General features: G+C 45.3%; 1 long non-coding RNA gene across 3 annotated transcripts in view; it reads left to right on the forward strand.

Moving 5' to 3' along the window:
• Nucleotides 1-27,110, forward strand: part of LOC117600190 (uncharacterized) — a 473,823-nt gene that overhangs the window by 368,335 nt on the left and 78,378 nt on the right. Inside the window, exon 3 of one of the 3 annotated variants that reach the window (XR_004580407.2) lies at nucleotides 2,246-3,805. The exons of the other annotated variants lie outside the window; for them this stretch is intronic. This is a non-coding gene — a long non-coding RNA (uncharacterized LOC117600190). Of the gene's footprint in view, nucleotides 1-2,245; nucleotides 3,806-27,110 lie in introns of those variants that run through there. 3 annotated transcript variants of the gene reach the window in all.

Here is a 27,110-nt window from a genome sequence, read left to right on the forward strand (position 1 = left end):
CGGTAGAAAGCACTTAGCCTTCATGCATTTTAGAATTTCAATTTCAAAATGTTTCTACATCTACAATTCGTCTACTTGCAACGAACGTTAACCAAGCGTATTTCATTTTTAAGCTTTTCACTTACTGAAATAATATTTCACATCCCAAATATACAAGGTTACACACACCACATGCCGCAATTTCAAGATTCGAATTACCTCGCAATTTCTCTTCATTATTTCTCTCTTAACTAAGAGCAGAATCTGAGCAGGAATTTCTCCTCGAGGCGTGAACCAGAGTACCCGAATTGATCGCCGCAGTCAGTTCCTCGGTATTAATGGTATCACGAGCGGCCGAAAACAAAAAAAGAAAGAAAAAAAAATGGGATCGATACGCATCGGCGTAACGTTCCCTCGGTGCAATTCCCTCCGAAAACGGAATGTGAGGCAACGATTTCGCGGCAGATACGTATCTTCCATCAAGGTGGTCGCCGACGAGAGGATCGCCGAGGGATCGCGAAAAACGAAAATTCTGGACCGGGTCCATTTGGTCCCGCGGTCTCCCTTTATACATCATTCGAAGCTCTCTCGCGAGCTTACACCGGCATGTATGCACGCACTGTCGTATACGGGGACGCGATACGCGGCACTGCGAAACGCGTAAAAAGTTGAAAAGTAGCCGTGAGCGTACGAGAGTTATGCGCGAAACGCGCGTTGCCTTTCGGACACTGATAAAATGGGCGCGAGATGAAGATCATGGTGATACCTTGTCGAGAGAAAGATTCGGATGACTCTCACTGGAAGCCCGTTTAAATATTTGAACATTTTGGATTTGTTTTTTTTTCTAACATTTTCGTCTCTTTGGAATATCTTTCGGGCAGCAGTTGAAAATTGTTTATAGGGAAACAGAAGTATTCTTCATCATTGGATGCTGTAAATGCGGCGGACAGAACGTAAAGAATAATCGAAGAGGACGTATTAAGACGGATTCTTCGCCTTAATTCTTCCCTCGCCAGTAATTAACGTTAGTTCCGTCGTCCAGCCACGAAATAACCAATCAAGGGCCAAAGTGGCCGGGCCACGTTGTTTTATTGTAATAAATACCTTGGTGGAAGCACGCGTTAAGGCGCGTTCGTGCGGCCGAAAAGTTGTAATGAAAGTATCAATGCCTGGTACGCGCTCTTTTTCTGCTCTTCTTTCTCTTTCACACTCTCCTGTCGCGTTTTTGCAACACTCAGACGGATTAATGCATCGGGCGACTTTTCAAAATAAATGATAAAAAGAGTAATTGAACGCACTTCGATATCCTGCAGTGCGACGTACCAATCAAAAAGTAATGGCCAGTTAGTAACTGGCTGTGCGTGAACGTGCGTTCCAGATCACCGACGGTGTTTAACCCCGTGAATGGATCGATTAGCGGACAAATTGGACGTGTCCGGTCTCATACCACTCGCGATACTAATTTTCCAGAAGAAAATCAGTAGTTTCGAGGTGCAAAAACGTTAACACTTTGACGATCCTGATTATACTTCGATGATTATGATACTTAACTTTTCGCACCATTATTATTTTTCTTGCAATTTAGAAAAGAACAATTTTCTACCGTACGTTAATACTATTAATTTAATATTTTTTACAATCTATGTTACAAAATTATCAATACAGTAATAAGGTAAAACAACAATCAGAGATCAAAGTCGTGAATACCTGCCGACAGACAGGAAAGTATTAATATTCGAATACCTTCGTGTATAGTTTTATTAGAATTGCACGAATTAATTTTGTTTATTGAATGTTTACCTCCTGACATTTCAATCTGGAGGGTATGCGCTTAATTGGGTCGTTAAAGAGAGTGCCTTTAACGTATTAAGCTAACGTTAACTCTTTTCTCTTAACGTATTCTGATTGTTTCATTCCTCGAACCTGTGATTACCCTGTCAACCTCTTCTCTACGTGTTGCGTGTTGCTCGTTGCAGAATCAAATCATTCCGGTGGGATCGAGTGAATAATATTCACTTAACGTCCTACCTTTTCGTGATCTGACATTATTCATTACACCCCGACGAAACGAAATCGATGAGGATCTCCTCTTTTTTTATATATATAAAACAACACGAGGTAGAAGGTAGTTACAAGTTTGCCTAGTTTTGTATAATTTTCCCATGGCAAGCAAATAGCCAGGGTGAAAATCAACGCGAACTTTAACACTTGACGTTTACACACCACGACCGAGTTAATGACGTTTTCTTTTCTTTTCCTGTTTCAGGTAAGTACCCGACGGTGTATCATTGAGAGAACCGGGAAGAGGCTGCGAGAAAGGCTACGTGGGTATGTAAGTACGGTGCAAAGGTGATCGAAGAAGAAATCCAGCCTCGAACTGTCGGTACCAATCGTCTCGACGCGACTGCACGTAACGACGAGTAAATATATAATAATAGCAGAGTATCGGGAATATTCGTGCGAAATTGCGCTGATTTTTCGACGACGGTGAAACCTCCGCCGCGTGAAATCTATTAAATCGGACGGCTACGAACGGTAACATTAGAAAGGTATGAAGCTCTCTAGGAATATCGAGACGAGAGTATTGAAAGGAAATTGAACATTTTACGACGTAGCAGCGTTATTGTAGTTCCTCAAAGTTTGAGGGAACGGCTGAAAGTACGGCAAGAAATGCTTTATCATCTTTGCCATTTGTTTTATTACAAAGGAGTTCAAATTATTAGACTAAATGAAAATTGTAGGGTTCAGAAAGGTCTTATTATGTTAAAGTACCATTTATATTTCCAAATTTTTCATCTTCTACGCAAAAACCTAATATTACATCAATTTTACATCAGTTCTTTATTTCTTCGTCAAGATACCACGGTTCAAAAATACTTTCTTATCGGTCTATGCTTTGTGATTATGATACATTGCCACAAGTTTTTAATGAGATTCATGCTAGGGCTATTACATGGCTAGGTCGAGGTTCGCACATGCTAATCAGTCAAAAACTTGGTAGCACTTTTGACCTTATGGCGCTCCGTCATGCATAAAGATGCAATCTCGGTTGCAACAATCTTTGTAATACAAAAATGGAACACCTTGTTCCACAGGGATAGAAATAATTCTTTAAACTCAGGAATGTTTCTTATTGCTTCGTAAAGTAACAACTCAGTGACTTCGTTATATTTCACGTAACTTCTTCGACGCTTTATTACAAGTCTCCCCGATATTTTTGAACGAATCCAGTTAATCAGAATTCCATTAGTGCAAGAAACTCTCCCCGTGTATAATTTATCTTTCATAGAACAGATAAATAGAACTTCGCCTCGTTTCTCTTCTCTCTTCCGCTCTTCCATCTCTTCGATTATTGACTCGTCATTTCTAACAAAATCCTCCATAATTTTATTCCGATTCTATCCGCTCCTCGTTAGTCGAGACACCGGTTATTTTCAACGAACAAATCAACGAACCGTAGGAAGCTGTGCAGCTAATAATTAGGTGACGGTGTATCTAACTGAATCGTTAGAAACCGCAGATTAAAAAGTCGCCAACGTAAGAAGAGAATAAAAGACCTCGCGTAGGAGAGAAGGTACCGCGACGCCTTTACGCTTGTTAATCACCCCTTAAGCGTAAGTCCGAAGGGCATATTATCCTCGAAAGATGGCGTGTTAATTATTTATTGAATATGTCTCGAGCCAAACGAATGAGCTTCTTGCGACGAAGAAATTTCCACGGTGGTGGTATCCTGCGCGAAATCAAACGAGCACGCGAGAACCATGAGATCCGATCGCGATAACGATCCGTCGATAAGGTGTTAAATATGTACCACGTTCTAAATGATTACGAGAGAAATCACTTGGCTGTTTGCATTATTAGAATGATGCTTAGCTTTAACAATTTGAATTTAAGTATTCTATCAGGATTAATGTTTAGGATATTCTTGTTTAACAACGCAACATTCCATTGTTTCTATAAAGCGATCGATCGAACAGATCAGGTGTAACGCGTGACGATGTATTAACGATCGTACACGTACGGTCAAGGGCTCGAACGTTCAATTACCGCGCTCACCACTGTACATCATGAACGAGATACAGATCCGTGGTCAGATGGCGAGCCCTTCAAGTACTTTCAAGGTTACCACGGGCTGCAGCAGAAGCTATCGATAGGTGGAGGGACAGTAAACAGGAAATGCATTCGATCGATAGGGCGAAAGGTGCTGAGGTATAGATATATATCGATGATCGTGGGAGTTCGTTGGGCGATTTATAGTTGGATGATTCCTTCATTTTGCATGAATTTTTCATCTCCAGCATTGAATACAGAAATTATTAATTGTTTTAATTTTCACGTAAATATGAATTTCATGAAAAATTTTCAATCTCATTCGTGAAAATTGTGTTTGAAGTAAGGGGATGAAAAGTTGTTTCGATCTAGCTCGTAATCAGTTTCGATATCTGTGTAACGGAAATTGAATTTCGGAAATTCAATCAAATTTATATGATTTCCAGGTAATGAAACTAAATTGCTATTCAGAGAAGTATTATGAATAAAAAGTCGCGGGTAGCTGGGCATCGGTACAATACCGCTTATTCTCCAAATGTGCCATTATTTCGACCTCGTAAATACACACATTATGGCCCATAAAATCGAATAATCGTCGGCCGATATTTAGCGAATACAGCGGGTGATAACGTTTTATCCACGGTCAGCAGATTGCCAATTGAATCGCGTTGAATCGATGTTTTTGCCCGTCGAAAGATCCTTACTATATTTTGAACTGGCTCAAATATTACATTTGTATCTTTTTATATTTTTTGAATCTGTTAACTTTTTTAAACTTCAAATCCTTTTCTTTTTTGGTTCCGGGGAATTTTATTCAAATTAAGATCTTTGATAATCGGTAATATAGTTAATTTTCCAAAGCCTGGCATTAACGTAAACATCTTGTACGATTGGATTGCTGAATTTACATGAATTTACTCGCGGACAGCTAACTGTTTAAGCCGGCAGTCGTAGAGCTCGAAAGCCCCTCGGGCCTTTCCGCTTCTGATTAAGTGCATCGCGACGGGTCTAACGCCTCGCGTCCTTCGAGATTAATCGGCCAGGTGTTCGTCGATTTCTCCATTGTCAGTGATGGTCACATCGGCAGGCCCAGCGGCGCGTCATTCTAACGCTTCGCGCTTTACAAACTATATTTCACCTGGAGCCGCAGTAATTTTATGTTCGCGCTGTCCCACCTATCTCTCCGCGGCGCGCGTACAGCCGCGGGAACGTCGGCTCGCCAGGTCAGATATCCGAAGTTTATTGCCGTTCGGTGATAACCCGTAAATTGCTGTCCATAGGAAACGGGTAGAAGCGATAGCACAAAGCCGTAATCTGCACCCAATCGCCCGCAGAGTCGGCGAGCAAGGAACTTCTATTGCCGATTCGTCTGGCCAACGCGATGAACGTTTTTACTCGCGCATGCCGCACTTTGCACGCTCGCCTCGACGCGGCTATAATTTTCCCGCTTTCACGCGGACCGCGCGAGCCTTCCGAGAATAATTATTGCACCGGCTCTAATCGCTGCCGAAGTTCTTTTCCTACCCTCCTTCGTGGTAAAGGACATCGACTACTGTGGTCGTTTCAGGTAGCCTTTGATCCAACGTCGGTAACACGTAGAATTTCTAAATGATCTTTCAAGTAATGAGAAATATACTGTTTTCTGAATTTATCTTGATTAGTTCAATTGAATTATTATTTCTTCAAAATAATTCCACTGGTCGATAAAAATTTCGATCGCAGTTTCTCCAATCATTTGTACCTTCGATCCGTCCAATCGTATTTCGAGCATTAGAAATGATGGCGATTTAATCAACGAGATCATTAACGAACGTGTTGGGAATGTACGGATGCATTCGCGTACGAAAATTTATGCACTGTGCGCGCCTAGAAAGCTGTCTAGTGCCAAGGGTTTCTCACCTTCGTGATCGCATACCGCGTGCTTACTTGCGATCTTTACGTACCCGAGGGTTGCTTCAGCCCCATAACCGCGCGTTGAATTCAGGCTAAGTCATTAGTCGACAGGGAACCGGGTCAAGCATCTCGCATACTGCTTCATTACATGTTCGAAGCGGAGGATTAAGAACGCGTTTAAGGGTGAGACGTGTGACAACGGTCGACGACCACCCTGTTTCGTGGCTCGTTCTCATTTCTGGCACATATGTGCCGGCATGTGAGTCGGTCCACGATTAAATGCACCATTTCGACTGGAAATATTGATAGCATCGATCCTGCTCGAAGGTATTCAACGGGGGACTCGTTGGGCATGACATCGCGTATTAATTGAAAACTGTTCTGGAAATTAAAAACATTTCGACGCTTTCATTATTGAGATTCGTGATACCGAAATTATTTTAGATTATTAAATATGCTAATTATGTTCTTCCATGAAGATTCAATTACATTTCGAATTGATGCCTTTAGTAATTGGTGAATATTTTGAAGGCTCGCCTGGTGAACCTTTGACATGGTTATTTTTGATTACTGTTTGCCCTTCATCTCGTTCCATGTTTCGAATAAATTACATTTATTTCCGTTACCTAATGAACGAAGCTCGATATTATTCAGACAGATATAGGAAAATGAAACATTTTCCGATTCCATGATAAATGTAGAGAATATTAAGAAGTAATATGGTATATCAATAAACGTAAAATGAAAATGATCACATCCTTTATAACAAGATCAGTCTACACGGAGATACGTGAAAAAAAGAAAACCGTAACCGTGGATTTGTTCACCGCGCAGTGTCAATTGAAGCAAACTATTTTGCCATTCGATCGGCCTGTTATTTACACAGAAATTTTATCCAGTTTCACAAACTGCGTTCGTTTCAAACATAGCTCGAGTGACGAAACCGACGATTCGTCAATAACCATGCAGCACGCGATTTAAAGCTGAACGCTAGGACGACAGAAGCTTTCAATAATCTCTGCGATCGTGCACTTTCTAGCAGGTCGTCATTACGCTAATTAGTTACGATGACTTTCATACCGGGAGTCACCTTACCCGATTGAATTCGAAAGCTCGTCTATGAGTTTACCCCCTGTAAACGTAAGAATAACGCGCGTTCGTCGATGAATCACGCTTGTCGCGGTGGTTTGAAATCCGACCGTGGATTTTTCATTCAACGAATCGTTCGCAGCTGTCTGTGTCGAGTTTTTGAATCGTTTCGCTAGGTTTATCCCGGAAGGGATACGGTTCTCTAGGAAAAAGTCGCGGGCATTGAAAAGCTCGGGGCTGAACTTAATGCGCCCTCTTTTTTCACGTTTCGCTGCACCAACGGATAGTTTTTGAAAGTTAACGCTAGCGATGTTGAAAGAGCCGTTTTATTCGATGCTTAGAAACACGGGATAGAGAGTTGGCACACGGTTATCATGGCTGCAGCTTTTGAAGAGGATTCAACGAGGGTGTAAGTTTCGCATGTAAGCTCGTACGGTTTAGCGATACTGTATGATTTGTTTTTTTTTTTAAATTTTTTTCTAGAGGGTTGAAAAACGGCAGATTTCACGGGTAACGAACGCGACGCAGCATGGGTTGCTTTGTTTTTGAAATCTTTAGACCGCTGACCTAGATTTTTTCCGTGGTTTGTAGAGCCAAAAGAAAAGCATACCCTGTATTCGAACGAAACGCGCGCTTTCGAAGACAGCTCGAGCTTTCATGCGGTCCTGCGCCGTGTCGATGTGGGGTTGCTTCTCGAAAGCACAGATGGGGCTAGCGGTTTCACGTTGCCGATGAATTCAAACTGTAATTTTAGCGAATATTTTTCTCAGATTGCGAAAGCTTGTATTCGAAACGAATGAAACAGTTTCGGAGAACTGAAATGGGTTTCTAGGTAATTTGGGGTGAATCAAAGAGGTAGGTTACGAAGCTAACGTATTGTTCATATAATTTAATTATTCTTTTCATTCATTAAAATTGTACCACATTTTTGTGGTATATTTTTATCGAGAAAGTAATTCATTAATATAATGGCAGAGAATTTGAAATAAATAATAATCTACAATGTTTGCTCTTACACGTAATGGTATCGTCGACTTGCATCTCTCCATCTGTTAGCTTTTAGCATGCCTTTTCCAACTGCTTCAATTAGCCCAATTAGTGCACGGTAACCAGAGTAAGTTATTAGTTCCACGTGGATCCAAGTGAAACCATAACTACCTTATTCATGAGAGTACTTAAACATATTTCTCCATCTCCTCTCACGCAGATTCACCGACAATTCAGAGTTTCCGCACGAAAAACTTAGCGAATGAAATTCCGTAGAGACTCCCGTTTAATAGAATCTACCTATTTCCTCGTCGGGAACTAAATTGAATCTAAGCAGTTTCCGACTTACCCTCTGTAACAATATAATCACATAATTCCACTTTTCAGTTAATCTTTTCCAATTGTTTTATTCGAATGACCGAAATGTTTCCTCCTACTCTGAAACCTCGAAAGTGCACGCACTCGCTTGCCTTAAAAACAAAAAACTGCATTGTTCTCCAACGTTCAACCCCTTCGCCAGTCTAGGCTCGTGACAATCGCGTGTCCGCGAAAAAAAGGAATGCTTATGCCGTAGCGAGGTGGTACGGCAGCACGTAATTACACAGCCGGTCCCTGCTATCATTTTCATCACCGTTATCACCGTGCCACGATGACGCCTGCGAGAAAAGGGAACGTCGAAAGAAACCCGAGGGCGGGGACGTGTTATAATAGATTGCACGTTCGCCTTCTTTCAAACGTAGCCTAGCTGGCACGCTTGTACGCTCTACGTACCCGCGAGGAGGGACGCGAGGAATCGCGCGATGCCAGGCTGAAACGTTCGCAAAGGGTTGAGTTCTTTCTTCTCGCTCGTCCTGTCGCTTAGGCGAGAAACGACAAGAAAACTTCTCGCCACTCTTCTTTCGCTCTTTGTCCACGAGCGGAGTGAGCTCACTCGCTTTCTTCCCTTTTACCTCGTTACAATTAGGTATAATTACGGGGCCGTGGCGGGGCGCGAGCACGCGCGTCGATACGTGGCTTCATCGGCGCGTGAGTGTCGCGAATTAAAATCCTTGCCTGGAACAAGGATCCCTGTAGAAAGCCGGGGGGACTCGTTAATGATGGAAGCTCAGAAACAAGCGTCATTGTGCGGCCACGCTCCTTTCATTCCCGCCGACACCGCGCATGACTCGATGACGTGGTCTTCGAATGGGAATAATGCCGTAATTAAAATTCTACTACGCGAACCGGCCTTTGTGTTAACATCGCGCTTTGCCTATGGGGACCCATTTCACACCGTTACCTGACCCCTTCTCACAGTATTTATCTCAATGATCCAAAGTGAATCTGTAAAACGGATTCGTCTTCGCTGCAATTTAATAGGTTTTCACAATTAGAAACTGAATACTGCTTATTAAGGTTTTGATGAACGAATGGAATACGATAGCGCCATTTAATTAGTTGATTAATGAACCATTGTGGTAATTAGATATTGAATGATTTAATACCAAAAATTCCAAACTCTGAAATGTTATATTTAACAGCAACATTTTAGAAATACTAGAAACATAGTTTCTGTATTTGTATCTGTTACCAGGCTACTATTTTCACGTTTTCCACGGCTCGCTCGCATGTTTCTAATCCGCCCTCGTCCGAAGAGGGCCTGGAAACACTTGTTCCCGGTTTCCCTCGCGTCGCGGCATCATTTCTGCGCGTACGTAGACACGTCGAAGCTCGTAACGCTTCACAAAGCTGTCGAAAGCACGTAATACGCGCGCACGCGTGCTATACACTCTTCCATTTGGTACGCACGCAATTTTATGACGCGTTGCTCTCCTCGCGATATTCCAATGCGGCGGGCCTACCGCGGTAAAAAAAAAAGGGGGTTGCTCGCAATAAAGTGCATCGCCGAGCGGTAAAAAGGAGAGGATTGCACGCGGCGACGTTAAAGGGTACTGAGCCGCGGAGAGGGTTGAAAAGGAAGAGGGAAAGAGGAAACGCACGAGACGAGCATTCGGTTGCATACGCTGCAGATTATTATAATAAAAGTCCCTCGGCTTTGTTCGTTCATCTCGACGCGCGATACCTTTGTCCGACCGGCTCGCGCGTTGCTTTTTTATTTACATTTGTCGTACATCATACCGGACAAGCACCGTCAATGGCCAAATGGCGATGCCGAAGCGTACCTTTCTTCCCTTTGCACGGCCAGTCGTCGTTCACGGCTACTGAACACCGGGTACGTTTCAAACGAAACAGTTCAGCTATCAGATACACCGCGATTGCGTGATAAAGCTTTCTATGACGTTGGGAACTTAGGGAACGTGCAAGAAATGGGTTTGAAGAAGAGCTGATGGGTGTACTTGCAGAATACTTTTACTTTTTTGTTGAATAAATTCTTTTTTTATTCCTACGATTATAAAAATAATGGTAGGGTGCTATCATACGTACTGGGTCGCGGAGTTTCAGGCAAAATTGTTATTTTTCAAAACTTACTATCGAATGTTTCTTTTTATTGCAAGAAGGTTTAAACGTTTTACTTAATCGTCAGTTGTACGTTAAATTAAAAGCTTTAATAAATATCTCGGAATTTTTTCAGATTCTTTAAAGTCCTAGAACAATATAAAATCATGACCGAAAATAAATGGGAGGGTTAATTTATTCTGGCAATGTGATTAATAAATGAAACTTTTCTAAGAAGTTAATAATAATTGCATAGAAGATTTGAATTAATTTCATTATATTAGAATTAAAAATCGAGTCACGTCATTGATCGGTATCTTGCACTTGACGCAAGGAGACAGTCTGACCATAACGCCATATACTACTTGGCAGAGTCCAGCCGCACAGAGTATCCACTGTCGTCTGACTATTGTGAAGCGGTAAAAAATGTACGATTACACGAACTACTCGATAATTCACATCATTACAAGCTGTAATATATGTACAAATGACAATTTGTTAGATTCAGGTCAGTCCTGAAAAACATTAATTCCATGATAATCAGTCGGCAAGACTGGCGGGGAAACGGAAGTCGCGTCCAACAGCGTCGAGTTTCACAGAGCTGTGAATTTCCAAGCGGTTTGGCGTCGTGTAAGACGCGTACGCAATATATGCCGCACGATTCTCCGCATAGAGGCACATTGTTTTACTCTGAATCAATTACATGCCTCGGCTGCCGTCCGATGTTATCTGTCCGCGAGCTCCGCGGGAGCGCGCGCGTTCGCCGTTCTGGCTCGCGGCTTTTGTCGCACGTATGCGTGTGCACCGGGCACACGTACGAGCACTCACGTACAAATAAACCCGGAGATCCGAGATCTGAACCCGGTAATTGGAACGTTCGGATAAAGCTCGCTAGCCGTCCGTCGCGGCCTTCGTTTATCGATCTTTCCGCTTCTCTCTTCCACGACTTCTTTCAACCGCTTCCACCTCTCGCTTCGTGATCCCCCCTCGCCGCCCCTCGTCGCCGCGCGATAAGCATTTCCGGGCCAATCGAGCTGGCGCATTTAATTAAATCGATGCTTCCGCGCAATTAAAATTTCGTACCGCGGCCGAGTAAATTCGCTTATTTGCCTGCAAGATTAACATCGGTTGCCGTGTTTGCGCGCCATCCGCGTAACTCGTTTACGAGGATGATTATCGAATTGTAGCGCCGTTTTTAAGAACCAGCCTCGTGTTTCGTTAATCGATCTCTGTCTCGAAGCTTGCTATATTTAGAAACAAACGTATAGTTTGTCTACTATTCTGAACCACGTCTTATTCGACGCCGTTCGCCAAAACAGAGACGCTTCGTGAAGGCGTCCTTTGTTTCAACCACGAACAACTGACATACATTTTCGACAAGCGAGCAAGTTAACGTGTTTGCTAGAAGCGTTTCGCGCGTTCTCTAGACAAAATCCCGCTATATAAGGAGCGTCACGTCGACAAGGAGCTCCTTCTATTTCCACGGATCGCGGAGACGCGCCGCGGCGACAAGCAAAGCAGATCGAAACGAGGGAGGAAGATGGGACGTGGCGAGAGGCCGAGACAGGCTGGTCGACCTCTTTGAGATTACAGAAATGGAAGGTGCAGTCCGACTGGCGTTAGCGCATCCTGCGCTCGGGTGCGCTTACACGCACGAGTGTTCGGTCAATCTGTAAAAGCCGAGTCGAAACGACTAGCTGCGGCGAGCTACCATCTCGCCTGTCCGTTCACGCGACCGCTTGTACACCCGATGTCAGCCGAGATGTCCGACAAGCCGACCTGCTGCTTGACGATTTATCAATCGATACGCGTCGCCCGGAAAGGCGACGACTACCGACGCTATTAACCCTTTCGTCGCCGGGATTCTTCGAGCTTGAAAATTGTCGCATATGCAGGAAGAACGTTGATGAATGCGTGTACGCTTATGGTACTCATTTCCCAGATAAATGAGTTTCATGATTAATCGAGTACACGGACGTTTGAATGATTAGGTACTAGGGTTAGTGATTTTAATGAAAATTTTTATTCTTTCAATTAATATTACAATTAAACTCATTGAGATCGGTACAGTCAGAAAAATGTACATAATCGCGATATTTGAATGGACTTGGTTATTTCCTGAAGGGTTCTAGCAAATGTGGGTATAGGAGAAAGAATGGGCAAGTGTGGCGTAAAGGCACGGTGAAGGAATGTTGGCCGTGGAACGTCAAAAGACGCGACGCCGGATGCCGATTCCGATCCGACAGCTTGTACGAGCAAATTAATGAAAATCCACCAAGTCGGGAACACGGGGAGGAGAGAAAAAAGGAGAACCGAAGCCGCGTGGAAGAAAGGGTCGATTCGTCTTCGTTGTTTCACTCATTGTCTGATGGGGACGATTTACGGCAAGCCGATCCGCGTTTTCTGCATTTTTTCCGATCGAACCCGGCCTGTTCGCTGCAATTCGGTAGCAAAACGAGCCGCTATAAGACGCTTAATTGCTCGCACACCTTGATACTCTCGCGTTTCGAAAGGGATGCCGAATTTCTGCAGCCTGCATCGATTATCGTGCCATTCGAATCTGAATAAGAATCTTCCATTCGCTGCGAACGATGTACACCGAATCGTATAAATGTGTCGTACACTCTCAATTTCTGAAAATTAAATCTCCAGCACCTCGTTCAGTCGATATCATGTATGACTAATCATTAATTGAAAGTCTATAAATACTTTTACGACCGAGGTTACATACCCGTCGTTCAATAACCAAATATTAATTGCGAAGTGCGTTTGTATGCAATTAAGTGCAGGGATTTAATTCACGGACTCGAAGTCGAGAATGAACGTAAAGAGAACGTAATCGGTTTCAGACACTCGGATAATGTCTACTCTAAGTAACCATGGTTTGATAGGATTCGTGTCGAACACGGTCGTTTAATTCGTCTCGTTTCTCTCTGCGACGATTAATTCGTCGTTCGAACAGCCGAAAAAACGAATAGCACGAGTATCAGGACGAGGTTGAAATGCTCAAAGACGCGAAATAGCAGGCGTTGGAGAAGGACGGCGAAGGATAAAACGGTGGAACGAACGAAAGCAGCGACGGTAGATTGGGTGTACCGATTTAATTTCGTTGCGAATCAGGCTCGGTAAATAGCGGACGCCACGGATCCTGAGAGAGCCGATCGCGGTTCGACGAAGAAACCGGGCGGCGCTTTAATTAAACGAGCGGAAATGATGCTCGGGTAAATATTAAATGCGACCGGCCAGCCGTGCGGCTGTCTCGTTAACGCGAACGCCGCGTGAATATGATTAAACTTGAATGACGGGCCTGCTTTGGCCGGAAAAATCTCCGGCCAGTCTGGCGAACCGATTTTCGACTTTACCCTCGTCCAACGGTTGTAATTTTATTCGCAGCTTCATCCCGTCCCGTGTTCTACAAAAAAATTTCTTCGCGTTTTGTGTAATTACCATTGTACCGTCTGTGCGATATTTTAATTCTCTGCAATCATTATTCTTGCGCATAGCGAATTGGATGTCCTCGGACAAATTAACGAGACCAGAGAAATTTAATTTTTGCAACCGGTAGAATGATAATTCTACATTCCGTAATATAATTTGCATGTATTTTAGAAGGTCGCAGTTTGTAATTACAGACGAGATTTAAAAGCGTCGATTGGCACAGTAGAAGCACCCATGACTACCACGCGGTTAAATGCATTAAGGATATTATGGATTAATTTTATCCGTATTTGAAAGATTGAAACACGGATAAATGTTTCAAACGATTGAAATATCATTTCGGATTACTCGTGCAGTTTTCGTGATATTTATTTAACTAAATTAAATTTATAATAACCGATGGGTTCAAAAGGGTTTATAACGCATATTCCAAAGCGATCGTATAGCATTTTACCCTACTTTTCAAATCGACGCTGTGAAACAATCGTGCGAAAAAGGGGAGCTCGTAGAGTTCATGAATCTCTGTATAGGAAACAGAAGGTAGATTGTTTCGACAAGACTGTCTTTACGCTTTTCAAACGAGGAACACTGTCATCGCTCGTCTGGCAATTAGTCTCGGCTGACGCGTTTTTGCCAGCCGTCTGGTTACTTGGCGATCCTGCGTCGCGTGCTAGTTTTCCCGCTTCCCTTCCTTTCTTTGTTCTTCTGGAGGAAATGGGTCGTGCACGGCGCGAAACGCGCGTCACTTAATACACGCGGCCCGCGTGTCATTCGAATTCGTCGAATTTGCCCTGATATTTTTAACCAGACGAAATAGTTTGACTCGTTACGACGCGTTAACCTCGGCGGACCGATAGTATCGGGGCATTAATTCGCGCAAACGAGCGGAGTCGACGTGCCTCGGATAACGAGACGGATCTTAATGACTTTGGCAGTTGCCAACCGTGCTTCAGACTGGAAAGAAAGATTTGCTAAATTCATCTTGAACGTTTTAGAACCGTTTAAGCGCGTATTCTTAAAAAGATTGCAAATTCAACAACAACCGTCTCGATTCAAATTTTCTATTGTTACGGAATCCTTGATCGTGCTGGTCACGAATCAAAGTGAACCGTATTTACAACAGGACCCATGAGATGAAATTCGTAGCGCATTGCTATGGGCGACGAGGTCGTGCGTAGCAAATACGTCTGAATTTCGGGTCCGCGACGCGATCGCAAAGGCATTTGTATTCCATCCGCAAAGACAGTCTCCTCGAGTGGCGCTTACGATGCAAAACGATGGAAAACGATCGGTCCCAATTCCCATGACACCGCGTAACTCGCTTACAACACGCTACCAAGCGGGTGAAACGCGGCGAGAGAGTTCCGCGAACCCATCCAGCGCGTACCAAATGGAATTCAAGCACCCCGCATCTCGAAACGCGGGTTCCGCTTGACGTACGATTATGGCTGTGGACCGCTCGAAAACGTTTCATTCGGCCCGATTGAGTTAACGTATCGAACGCGTCCGCGTGAATTAGCACGTTCCGTGACGCGGCTTTATCCGGTCAATTTGAAAACTGCCGCCATCAGGGCCCCGAACGATTAACGTCGGAATTATTTCTTTATCCGTGGCTTGACCGTTGATAAGCGCAGCAGTTTATGCGTGCCAATAGGGTTGCAATAAAATTTATTAAATATACAGTATCGTGAATGCTGGACTTTCGTAAGGAAAAAGGCGATGTAGGACAGACCACCATTTGGTACATAATAATTCTCTAGGAGAATGATGGGGCTTCCACCCCTTATATCGGAGTTTTCCCTAGGGAGGGCTTTGGTCCGCAATGTACAATGCTGGTCACCTCGTGCGACTGATTTATTGGAATTTATGTTTCATTTCCGTTTTGATTCTCGCGATAAAACGTTGAACGAAATCGGACACCGCGTTTCATGCTTCATCTCCAACCGAGAGCCCCGAAAATTGCGTTCGAGAATGTAATTAAACAAGCCTGCCGCTCTTCTCGTTGGTTCGAGATTCCAGGTCGAATAGCCCCGCGATAAATCGGGAGTGGATCATAAACTAGGAAAAATTCCAGGCCGGTGGTTCGTTGGTCAAGCCGCGACGTCCGAGCAGGGAGGCTCGTTTCGCGAGGATCGTCGCAGCATCGTCCAGAAAAAGAGGGGGGACAATTAACGGCTCGTCTCCGACGAATATATGAACCGTTCGTGCAGCACGACCCCCGTCATACGTCACGTCTTTCCATGGACGTATTTCGGCGTAACGAGTCGACTCGCACGCGTTATTCCAGCGGGACGTGAGTAACGATCGGCTGCGACGCGATGCAACACGATGCAGCAGCCACGGACGATACACGCCGAGTTTCGGATTTCCACGGTCGCCCGGAGACTTACCACAGTCACGGAAGGTACGAGCCACGGCCACGGGTTGAAGGTCGAGACGAAGGGACCGCAGCCACGAAGGGAGCACAGGAATTGGGAATTTACGTGACGACCAGCGTCCCGACGACGCGACGTTAAAAGTGTTCGCCTCGACGCGGTAATATACCTCATTACCCGCGCGCAACACCGACTCCCGGAACTCGCCCCCCTGGTAATTCCACTCTTTCCGACCAGATGGTCCCTTTCGAAGTCTTATTGTCTTCGTTACGAGCCATTGTTGGACCACCGTTACTTCGTTACTCGATCGATTCGCGGATTTTTCTAGTTGCATCAAACGAAACTGGTTACTGGCTAGCCGTACAACTGATCAATTTGTTCGCTTTGGTTCCGTCTGGAATTGGTATCGAAAGTAAGAGCAGGAAGGTGAAGTGTAGGCGGCAATAAACATTGACCGTTTCCTGTAGGTTTATTTGTGTTGAAGTACGTATCCTGTAGACAGAATAAGGAGAGCCATAAAGTTATGAATCCCGTTGGATTAGCTAGTTACGTTTGTAAGTGGAATAGATATATTGACTGGATTGGTTCTGTGATTTTTTCAAGGAATAACTTATAATGTAGTTCAGCTACCTCTTCGCAACGTTGGTATTCATAGTGTGTAATTACTGATCGTTGCATTGTAATTAGGGTCTGAGTTCCACATCTTTTCCCAGTGAATTAAAAGCGAGGCTTTCGTAAATTATCTAATTCGAGCCAAGAAACTTTTTTTATCTGATGCATCAATGCATCAGACACACCTCGTGCAGTCTGTTGGTCGGTTGAAGGAGCACGTGTATCAAATTAGCGAGCTTGAAAGCAAACTTTCCTTTCGGGTAGCGTGTTTGTAATTCGTTTGTTTTAACGTTATACGAATTCAGTAGGTGGGCGGGTACACTCGTCGGATGAAAAAGGCGGTCGGGGTGCAGTGGGCGAGCAGAAATCCCCCTCGACACAGACGGAACTTCTTGGTCGGGACGAGGGTTGTTTTGACATGGGGCAAGCAAGGCCTATTCAAATTATTGCGCGTGCTGTGCAACCCCTTCGAAGCAAAGGGGTAAAGCAGAAAGCTTTATGCCACGTTTCAGGTGGCTGGTAAATAAGTCGAGCAGGACTTTCGAGAACCCACCGCCGCGCCGCGCCGAGTCGGCTTTCCCCGCGAGAAATATCCGAAACTGGTTAACCAGCGCCTGTCCATCCGAGAAGAACACGGACTGTCGAGGACAACAATTTTCAATGCGGCACGCTTCGATGATTTAAATGGCTCGGCCACGTGCTACTTGAGACGCGGCTGCGTAATACATTTTCTTGAAACAAAGAAGAAAATCCGAAACGAATGCTACCCTTTCGGTTCAAGCATAAAAGGGTCTCTCTCTCGATTCTGAAAAGGAGACCCGTCGAATTTAGCGAAGAAACCTTGAGACCTTCTGCGAGATCTTTTGTCTTTTAATTAAACAACGCACCCTTATAATGCCGCCTCGATGACTAATTAACGAATTCGAAACGATCTTTTCCTTAATCTCTCCAACTTGTCTCTCTGTTACACGTGACAAAAAGTCGCTTCGCATTTAGCATCCTTTTTTAAGCGTCCATTTGAGCGACGGAAAGCGGAAAATTGATTCTCATCCGTCGTTTCTCCGTGAGCACCCTTCTCGCCGTTTTGCCATCGTAAAGATCGCCGAGTAGCTGACGAACGAGTAGCAAAAAGCATCCCACTACGTAAATCGAAAGTTTTACAGGGTCTGACTTGGAAGCAAAAAGCGGTCATCGGGTGCCAGGCTCTTTCGCCTGGACAGATGCTGGACGGTCGCACCTTTGTACCCGGGCCCGTTCACCACGGCCCGGAACCATCTTTGATGCCGCTTTAGCCACGACACGCAATGTGCACCGGCATGCACCCGCTACTCTTACGCCCGGACCCCTTTGTAGTTGGTCGAACGCTAATAGCCTTAATGAGGCTGTTTTGACGCTTGTTCGTCCAGCCGTCTCCGCTGCTGCCTCTTGCACTCTCTTCCCTTCGGTGCAACGGCGTAACCGCATTACCAAGAGTAATTGCCGCCGAGCCACTCGCTCACGTCTAATTGCACCGAATTCCTTGTCGAGCCTGAACATCCGATATCGAGGTCGTGTCCGAGTAACACCGGTACGACCTGCTCTCTGGTGCATGCTGCTTCCGATCTTGGTCACTTTGACTTTTTGGCCCTTAGTATCAGTTGGTGGATAAAATTTGGACTTAGAAACTTTTTCCTCGGTCTCTAGGGTCTCCAGGGCCTTCCTGGCACCATGCTATTCTATAGAATCTGTTCGTGCAAATGGTCGGCGATGCACGGGACTTAGACTGTATTCCCTCTGTTTCGAGTAAAGAGTGCACCACTTTTTTTTTTTCTTTGTGCGAGTAATGAAATTAATAGATAATCAAAGCTATCTCAAAGATTCTCAAAGGTATAATCTCAGAAGATACGCTGTTAAGTCTTTATTCCCATGATTTTTCAACGGTAGTAATTATCTGTTCATTTCATTAGTGGCGCGTTCATTATCCGTCCACAATAATATTTCGCCAGGGTCTAATTACACCGTTAATTAAACGCGTTCCGTACAATTATTCTTTTATTCGTTTCCTAGAATCGTAATAGCCAGTTTTTTCTTTTTTTTCTTTTCTTTCTTTCTTTTCTTTTTTTTTTTTTTTTTTTTTTTAAATTATATTTAATGACACCGATTATAGCAGCCGGTAACAGATAGTCCTTAGCCTCGTCTCTTTTCCTCTTTCCCTCTTTTGTGGCATACTCGCTGTCGGACGAATTACCGCATCGGTTAATAGGTATGTAGCGTGCGCTTAAAGTGCCAAGATTATACTGTACCAACTCTTTTTTGCGCTTCGGGTAAATGGGTCAAAATGCATTATCAGAGGAACGGCGGTGCATTACCGTGATAAAAGGGGGTAAAACCGAGGCTACGTAATAACATATTTTTTTTTTCTCTTTTTCATAACGTTTAACGCGCTTCCCGGCGCGAAATTCATGACTGAAAAAGAGAGAAAAGCAAGGGAACGATTGCTTTGAGCCGTTCCAGCGAGCTTTAATTACTGCAGAGGGAAAATTCGTGGCCCAGCAGGCAGCGTTATTAATAATCTCGTAGGTAAAGCGAAGGGTCGATCGGAGTCAATAGCGTGCACGGCCTCGCTCGCGAATTCATTCAACCTACCTCACACGTTGGTCCAATTTTTTCCCGAACGAGCGAAGGAAGCATAAGAAGAATGGGGCTGAACTTTCAAAGAATCGAGTCGAAATCGTTTCTTGCGGGCCCATTCAATGCGACACCATTAAATTCGCGAAACAATGGCCGAAGGGGAGAACACGTGCACCTAGTCGATCCGTGGTTTAATCTGTTCCATGGGCCAGAACGCGTACAAATGCATCGTGAACGAGCGTAGACGGGATCGAGAGGACTATATGAAACACGGCCATTCTAGAAAGCAACGTAATCATATTGCTAATTAATCGGGCAATTAACCAGACCTTTCACGTCGGCTTTCGGAAACTCGGCTGGTGTGTTGCCACCTAACCGAGCATTTCGAACTTTATAGAAGCTGGATGAAGTTGCAGGTAGCCTGAACGCGTAGGTAGTTTCCTCTTTGATACTGGAGGGGGACAATAACAGGCGTGGCACGGACAGGCTCTGGCTAGCTGGGCTTCACCCACGTACGCATGCTAAATTTATGTTCGCTTGCATTGACCGGTGCCGGGCTCCGACAGGAACCCTCTGCTCCGCTTCCTCGGTCTCCGTTCACCAGCTACGACGAGATGCGGTCCCTCGATAATGCGCTTAAGAAGCTCGTCGATCTACTTTCGAGACGCGTAACCCCCTTGGAATCCTTTGGGAATTGATCGCGATATGATCGACGAAAGGACACGGGCGTTCGATGACGACTGCAACGGTTGGATTTATTTCTGTCTCGATCCAACGAATCATCCGTTCTTCGAATTAGCAAAATAAAACACCGAGGTCATTTATCTGTTAATTTTATATTCGTTAAATTTCTGAAAACGTTCCAAGTATTTCGAGTCTTTTAAAGGATGGTCAGGATCCTCAATAATTTGTCTACAATTTAATGCGATACAATGTCGTTGGGTGATAGCACGTTACAAACAATTTAGCTTGATGACAAGAGTCGTAAATAAGGGCTTCGTCTGATCAAACACGATATTCTGCAGTGGTTTCGGCCTGAACTGCGTATCCTCTGATTAGGCGATCCTTGATAAGGTTTATTGATCGCTTCGTTAAGGCAACCCACCGACCCACTGAGCCTCTCCGAGGCCTTGTCCACGTGAAATACACGAGAGGATTAATAAACCGATCTTGAATATTCGAATAGATGATAGCACATAAAACAATATTATTCCAAAAACATTTAATTTTATAGTTATTCTACAAATGAAGATTCTACGAATGATCGTTAAAATGTTAAAAGATTTGGTAAAATTCCAGTTTACGATTGATCGATGGTTCGCGCAAATGTTTCATTAAAACATTTTATTGTACCTCCCTTTCATCAGCTCAGCTTTATCGGCAAAGGGACGAAGATTAAAACGTCAATTGACAAAGATGACGGTTGCAAGGTGCACGCGTCGAAACGAACGCATCCGTAATTTGTTCCCCTCCTCGAGCGGTGAGTCGAACACGCGTGTCCGGTAGAGGCATTAAACAGGGTGAAAAAGGGGACGGAGGCTACTTTGTTGGCAACGAGAATATCGACACCCATTCCAGACGCTTATCCAGCCGCGATACGTGGCCGATAAAATCGGGTCTCGTGGCGAATGGCCGGTCTCGCGCGGCTCGATCGCACGACTATCTTCATCCGCGATCGCCACTTAAAGTCCGCGACGCGAATTTACATCCTCGTGCTTTCTGCACGCCCTCTTCCTCCTTCAATCGTCCTCCTTTTCGCTACCAGCCTGCACGTGTGCACGAGAATGGTCTTAAGAATGGCTGAAAATGAACGTCGTCGAGATCCAGCGATGAATCGCCGCATCCTCGAAAGGGTGACGGAAAAATCTCTGCCAGATTATTTCGTTGCGAATGGAAAGATCGAATCAATTGCACGAGCTCGTCGTTGCCTCGCAACCACGCGAAATGAACATCGAACCACAGTACCTGCGGTTTTCCATTAAAACCTGACAAGAATCCGCGAATAAAATGCGACTCATTGTCCGCAGAATGTAAATACAAAATGTGAAATCAACGATGTCGCGCATCTTTCATCGTGTCGTTGAATAGCTGTCGTTCAGAAAATAAGCTTTCCTGTTTTAAGGCGAAAAAAAGTCAACGGATATGGCGGTGTCTAAAGGCGGAATGTCCGTTGGAACGAGATCGGCTCACGAAAGTAGCGACGATATCACCGGGAACGACGAGTAATAACGATGGTAATCAGAATAGTAGGAAGCAATGCACCGTGGACAATGCGTTATTCTTCATTTACGGGCACCGTGTCTCGAGGTTCGAATGTCCATCCGGGATGAAAGGGAGAGAAAAGAGAAAAGGCCGGTGATCGTTTCAACTGCGACGAGTAATCACGGGAATGAGATTGAAATGCATTCATCGCGTTCACGGCCACTTAGACGTCCGTCCGTTCCTCGTCGCAGTAAGCCGGGTCGGAAAGAAACGACGAGACGAGGCGAGAAGGAAAACTGCAACGACGAATGCAAGCTGCCGGCTTCCGCGTAAATATATGCCGCATTGTGCTTTTACTCTATTTACCGAAGACCTCCCGGGTCGGGTCTCTCGGCATTGTCTCTCGGCGTTGATTTCTGCTGAAGAGCTTCTTCGGACGACGAGCACGGCAGCTAGTTTGATTTTCTTTTCAACGGGCCGATTCTTCGTTCGGCGTCGTTATGCGGAGTGCACGGCCGAGCCGGAAGTGCCGTCGAGAAGCGGGTAAACGAAGCGACCCGGCTAAGATGCTTTCATCGGATCCGAGTGTTTGCAATTACATTCGTTTCTGCGCGAACATAATAAGCGTTTATTGTCTCGCGCGGAGTAAAGCGAAGCAGCAGCTCGCTACGAAATTGTGCTGTTTTTCTAGGTATGCAGTTCGTGGAATGCTCGGCTATTTGTCGGAAATAATCGCGTTTGTACCGTTCGCGTTTGCAAATGAGACGGTAGAGGGTAGGGTAATTTAGTTGCATTAAATTAGGGATTAATAGGATAACAAAATTATAACAAATGGAAGAAACAGAAATTATTAACGTTTATTTTGTATAACTTGTACAAAGTGTCTGAACTGTTGGAAGGCTAAATCACTTCCGTCGTTGCTGAAATAAACAGGACTGTTTGAAGAGGAGTCAGTGAACTCGAGGACTATTTGCTCGACCGTTGTTCCGCGCGCATTCTCGACGCGAAATAGCCGCGATTCGGAGCAATGTCACTGGAAGCTGACCGGTGCTTTCGAAGCAAAGGTAGGAGAGCAACAGTCGTCGCGGTGGAATTACAAGGGAGAAGAATGCGGCGGGAGCATGCATTACAGCGTGGTTAAGGGGGCATGCAAGTAATTTGCTAAACTGGGCTAACGTCGTAATAAATATGCCTTCGTGCCGTTCCGACCGACTCCTCTGTCTCGCTCGTACACACCCTCGCTGTGCTGTATCGCAGCGAAAGAAGAACCGTGAGGAATGCAGCTCGACGCTGCTCCTCCAACACGTGACATCGCCGTTGTCGACGCCAGTCGTTCTGTAATGCGATGCAGATCCTAATGCTCGTTGCACTCGGTCATTTGCCGGCTCTCGATGAAGCTGCTCGCTCGTGAAATGCTACAATGTTCTCGTAATTTATCGGGCAGTTGTTTGAAAAGGCTAAGTACATGGAAATTGATTGAGATGATTGAGAATTGAAGAATATCTAAAGATTTTCAAAAGAATATTTCGTAAAGTGCAGAAAGGATAAAAACATAGATACACGCAAAAAATTAAATGGCATAGAATTGGTCCGAAGCTTATGGTTGAAAGAAATGGACGGCTGTTTGCCGTGCAGCGCACGCCTAACGTTTCCATCGCGATTAATTCGAGCAAAACCAGGAGGGTCCGAGAGCGGTCGCTGTTGGACTAATCGCCAGGGATCAACGTCAAACGGCACTGTCGAATCGAGTGTCCATTTCGAGTGTCCCTCGTTTCTTGTCCCCGCGGTTCGGTAATGGAGCCAGAATATCCCGAAAGGTGGAAGTCGCATCGAAACAAGGACGCACGGATGGAGAACGGCATTTAACCGAAACCAAGAACACGATCAACGATTTCGCGATTCCTGAACGTGCTCGAGCAACGGGGCTGAAACGGTCGCCGAAGGATCGAAAGGTGGCCAGGTGAAAAAGAACGCCGTGGCACCTCGTGACGCCGGTGCACGGCTACAAAGGAGGAGCCGCGGGCGGAATGGAATGGAACGGAATGCCAGCGGCGTGTGAATTACATTCCTGACACGAGCTAAGCACAGCCCGACATCCCATAGACCCACCTTACCGAACTTCTTCTTCCCCGATCCGATTTCTTGCCGCTCTTGCTTCCACGAAGAAGACTGATCTCGCTTCGATCAATGACTTTTTGCTAATTCTTCTTCGCAACTGTGGCCCAATTCTTTCCAACTGTACAGTGTTCAATGATAGCTACTGAAACTGCAGCCACTTTTATAAGGGTTGTAAATATGATTCGATTAAGCAGCGTTAACGCAACGAGTGTGTTGCAATGTGTAACATGGTACCGGGTCAATAATGAATCGGCGAATATGAATAATTCGGAACCCATACGTATGCGATGGTGAATGCGTTGGGAAGCTGACGATTTTCTGGCCGGTGTTGTTGGTAGTCCGGCGACAGCATCGATAATTGCCAATCATTCGTAACAACCGCTAGAAATATATTGGACGTTGGCGCAGGGTGCAGCCGGCCGCTTGTGTACACACGATATCATAGTTTGTTCGCCGATCGGTTTCCATGGTGGTTTGATAGGCTCACGTACAATACAGTTTCGTTCAATAGCTGTCAGTGATTCATGCGGTGTAATAGAATTTTTCAAGTGCGCCTGTTCGAGGATCGTTCGCCGTCCTGAAAAGTGACAATACGTTAGCCCGTTCAATGAATCGATTAGCCGGCTCCTTACTCGGCTACCGCGATTGTAGTTAAGGCCGTTCTCGATCGGCAGAACAATTTCCGGCGTTTCCGTTCACGGAACGCTTCGATTTACGACGACGCGCCGTTCTCCAGACGTCCGTCACGAGATATTTATTAAGTTACATCGAGCACCATTATGCCGACTGCTTATTAGTCCCTCCCGAACGCCATTCAATTTTCTCCCATTAACATAATTGCCTTTTAATCATCGGTCTTTATTATTTCGCCGATCGAGAGACGGTTAAGTATACGGTACACGTGGCCGATTGACCCAGAAGACAAGCAACACGATAAAAGAACGTTAAAGAAACGACGGAAACGAAGTCCGAGACACGTTCCCAACGTTCGTGCTTATGACCTTCCCACCCGCTGGAAAATGTGCTTTCCACGGAGTCGTTAACCCACGACACGGCACGGCGTCGTCATCGTTCCTGGACAGCCGATCCGTTGTCTCGTTCTCGAGGAATCGCGTGTATGCACTTCCGTGTTACAAACCGGCATTCAGTCGCCGGTCGAGCTGAGATTGCACGTTACATGCGGCTCGCCAGGGACACAACGGTCCGTCTGTACCGGTAACTCGAACACGACGCAGCGACAATCCGCTAGACAAACGGACGTTAAGCAACTAGAGACGAACGAACCGGAGGACGGAGGAACGGGTAAAGCGGCGACGAGGACTTGATAGTACGGTAAAAGGGAAAGACGCAACCGTTGACCTTTCCGTTTGATGCTGGCCAAGACGATGCTGTCTCGACGACGAATGGAGCTACGGACGGGCCACGAGGATCAGATCCGGGCCCGAAGGAATTTTTCCTTTTCATTCGAGCAATCAGATAACGTCCGCGGGTATCGAGTTTCGTTAGACGTTCGCTTAAACCTGCTGCTCCCTTGATTTACATGCTGTACGTCCAACCGCAGGGTGTAATAATAACGAAAAGCGCGGTTGTTTTATCGCGAAACACCGCCGGGATATCGAGCGTCACCTATTCACCTCCGATCGATCGGCTAGCTATCGTTCAGACAACGATCGACGATCCACGATCTGACCGTAACTCGAGGTAACGTATAAAAAGACGCGGATCTCCACCCGTAAGCACGTTTCCCACGAACGAAAGGGTGGACTGAACGAAAGGTTCTGGATGGAATCGACGAACAGCAGGACTCGGAGTCGTTACCGCTTTACCGACGACGCCGATTCCTATCCTCCTCAATTACAGATCCTCGAGACGTGACTGGAGAAGTGACCCCGGCTCATCGTTCCCCGGCTGCCCGATCCTACGGGCCAGCCCCGCTTTATCGGCTACCCACCTACGCTTGCTGCATCGACAATACGCTCGGAAAAGCTTTCTACGCTTTCTACCCGATCGCCGAAATCATTCCGCGATTAGATCGATCCGTGATCCTCGCTATCCTCCGGTGCGCTCGGAATTTCTTGTGTCCGTTAATTCGATCCGTTGCAACGTCACGTATGCCGGAGTAAGCTGCTTTCGAAACTTTGCTGACCGATTTTTAAATGACCTCCCGACGATTGCGCTCGATTCGTGATCTAAATCTGTTTCGTAAAGATGTTTCCAGCGATACGTGTTATTAAGAATCCGGTAGCATAGTTTTATCAACTCTGAATTCGTTGAATTGATTTTAAAATTCTTAAACAAGAGGGCTCCAAAATGTACGACGAAAGAAATGATGGAGTGTCCTTAAACGATCAAGATGTTCGATCTCGGCTACCGTCATTACCCACAGACCTAGTTTCGCTTCTATTCGATGAGACACGGGTATCGTCGAGTACACGACATTCTTAGACTACCCGTCTAACCCGTTTATCCATTATACAATGATAGAAACCAGAAGCAAATGCCGTTGACAGCCATACTTTCGTTTATGGTTGTCGAACAAACGTCCGGACGTGTTTCGACTATCGTTACAAGCGGACCGATCAATTTTAATTCATCGACGAAACTCCCTGATCCACGATATACAATATCCACGTAGACGAGTCGAACGCATCTCGATGGACCAATCAAAGGCGACCTAGTTTTCCATCTCGATACGATCTGACATCTCGCAGTCACCTACGTCAACCATCGCGATACGACCGGCTGGGCACGTGACAAATGATCCGATTTAACGAAATCCTCCTTGGTCCCGGCCACGTTCGTTACCCAGCTTCGTTATCGAATGCCGGCGCAGTTAAATCGTGCTACCTGGTGCACGGCAGCCGCTTCGCGAGCAACCGAGAGGCTTCGGATCGGTTAGTTAAGTAAGAAGTCCCCTAACTTGCCCCCGTAAATCGGTCGAGCCGCGCGTGCACGACGCTTCGGCAATAAAGCAACGATAAAGCGACCCCGGCCCTGATTCGCGCTCGATTAGCAATTTGCAGGCAGACCTTTCGCGCAGCCATTCACGATTCAACTTAATCCGACCTAAGAAAACGACGGGATGACTATCGTTCGGTTTGCACGAGATTCGCTTTCCTTTTTAACCATTCTGTAGGTAATTGGGTAGCCAGGAACCCATTGAAGTCTTAATACTTCAAATTTTTTGTTTACATTTTTTCTTTTTTTTTTTTTTCGTTTTAAAGTATTCGAGTGAATGGGTATTATTATTTTGAAAACGACAAGGGAAACGCACGGAACGTTTAAATCTGTCCAGATAAGAATCGCGCTTGAAACTAAGGA

This window comes from Osmia lignaria, chromosome 15 (assembly GCF_051020975.1).
Source record: "Osmia lignaria lignaria isolate PbOS001 chromosome 15, iyOsmLign1, whole genome shotgun sequence".
Lineage (NCBI taxonomy): Eukaryota > Metazoa > Arthropoda > Insecta > Hymenoptera > Megachilidae > Osmia > Osmia lignaria.